The following is a 2,278-nucleotide window of genomic DNA, read 5'->3' on the forward strand; positions in this document are numbered from 1 at the left end:
AGTAATTTAGGAAGAACAGAAATTTCTATCTCTTCACAGTTCTGGAGGCTGGGAAGTCCAAGGTCAGGGCACCAGCAGGTCAGCCTCTGGTGAGGGTCTGCTCTGCTTGCTTCCTCACATGGTAAAAGGCTGAAGAGCAAGGGGCACCAAACTCTGTGTCCTCACATGGCAGAAGAGCAGGAGAGAGAAAACCCACTGCCTGTAGCTTTTTAAAATAAGGGCCCTAACTCCATCCATGAGTCAACTTAATCACCTCTTAAAGGATCCACCTTTTAATACAAAAGATAGTCCCAGACTTACAATAGTTCAACTTATGATTTTTTGACTTTACCATGGGTTTATCAGGGTATTAAATGATTATTTATGATACTTTCTGACATGATACTTTTTACTCACAATGTGGTTATAGGGACGTAACCCCATTGTATGTCAAGGAGCATCTGCATCACATTGGTGATTAAGTTTTAACATGAATTTTGTAGGGGACACCATCATTCAAACCATAGTTGTGTGTGTATGTGTCTGTGTGTGTCTGTACACACACATATATTTACATATATACACACATTTTCTCATGTTGCTTATATAATTTGGTCACTGATTTTTAAATATAACTTTATTTTATGTGCATAGTCATTAAACATATATTGCTGGTTTTTTTTGTTTGTTTGATTTTGAAACAGGGTCTCACTCTGTCACCCAGGCTGGGATGTAGTGGTGCGATCTTGGCTCACTGCAGCCTCTACCTCCTGGGCTTAAGTAGTCTACCTGCCTCACTCTCCTGAGTAGTTAGGACCACAAGTACATGCAACCATGCCTGGCTAATTTTTTTTTTTTTTTTTGAGAGACAAGTTCTCGCTATGTTGCCCAGGCTGGCCTTAAACTCCTGAGCTCAAGTAATTCTCCCATCTCGGCTTTCCAAAGTGCTGAGATTTCAGGTGTGAGCCACCATGCGTGGCCTCATTTAATAAATATTTTTTAAATTGCCAGTATACTCTTGATGCTGATCTAGGCATCGAGTGAAAAAAAGCTTTTGTCCTCAAGAAGTGCACATTCTAAAATGAGGGACAGAAAATAAAAGAAAGCCTGAATGATGGCATGTCAGGTGACAGTGACACGAAGAGCAAGTCAAGCAGTGGAAGAAAAAATACATTGGTGGGTGTGCTCTGGGACAGGCTGGGGATCAGAGAAGTCATCTCGAAGGAAGTGACGTTGAATAAAGGTCTGACTCAACTTCTAAGGATGTGGTGTTTAATAAAAAAAGGGAAAATCTAGATCAAATAAGATTTGGGATTTATCGATATCTATTACTGAAATATAAGACTGGGTTTGATACAGTATGGCTATGAAATATTTACTAGCTCTGGCAGTTTAGAATATTAGATATTTGTTATCTTAGAATATAGATGTGTATATTTTTATGTACATTCATTGGAATAGAAGGCAAAGAATGATGCATATGTGTGAATGTTTCCATGTCGGAAAGATTCCCCTGGCCTCCTGGAGGACTCACTGTCTCCAAGAACCTCACTTTCTCTCTGCACATTAAATACTAAAACAACACAACCCACGTTAGTGCCCTTAAGTGCTATAGGTATATTCACCCTTCACCTAAGGTTTTCCTATCATTTCTAAGATTTTTATTTTGTTTTCCCCAAATTATAGTGTAGGTTTATGTCCTTTATAAGGTTTCCACAATCAGCTGATAAACATCTGAATCAAATTTACTATGAGGTGGTTTCTGACTGCCCTATTTCTAGCTAGTTTATTTTTCACTCAGTCAACACTTTCCAAGCTCATATTATGTGCCAGGAATTGGGGAATTGAGGCCAGAGATGGAAGAGAAAGTCACTCTCCTGACAGAGCTCTGGTTGAGGAAACAATCAAGCGAACAACAACATGATGGGACAGGTGCTGTGACAGAGGCAAGGGCAGGACGCGGACAGCCCGGCCAGGAAAGGCTCATAGGAGGTCTCCAGAGTCCTCATTTCCAAAGGAGATAGAAGATGAAGGGTCTGTACATAATTTAATAAACAGTTCCCTGATTTGTTATACGTGATGGTGGCTTCTAATATTTCATTGACATAAAATAAATCAAAGCAGTTCCACTTCTGAATATATACCCCAAAGAATGGAAAGCAGGGACTCAGAACAGGTATTTGTGTGCTCCTGTTCACAGCAGCAGTATTCACAATGGCCAGAAGGTGGAACTAACCCAACCATCCGTGGATGAATGAAATGTGAATGATAAACAAAATGTGGACTACACATACAATGG

Source organism: Mandrillus leucophaeus, unplaced genomic scaffold, assembly GCF_000951045.1.
Source record: "Mandrillus leucophaeus isolate KB7577 unplaced genomic scaffold, Mleu.le_1.0 Scaffold289, whole genome shotgun sequence".
Lineage (NCBI taxonomy): Eukaryota > Metazoa > Chordata > Mammalia > Primates > Cercopithecidae > Mandrillus > Mandrillus leucophaeus.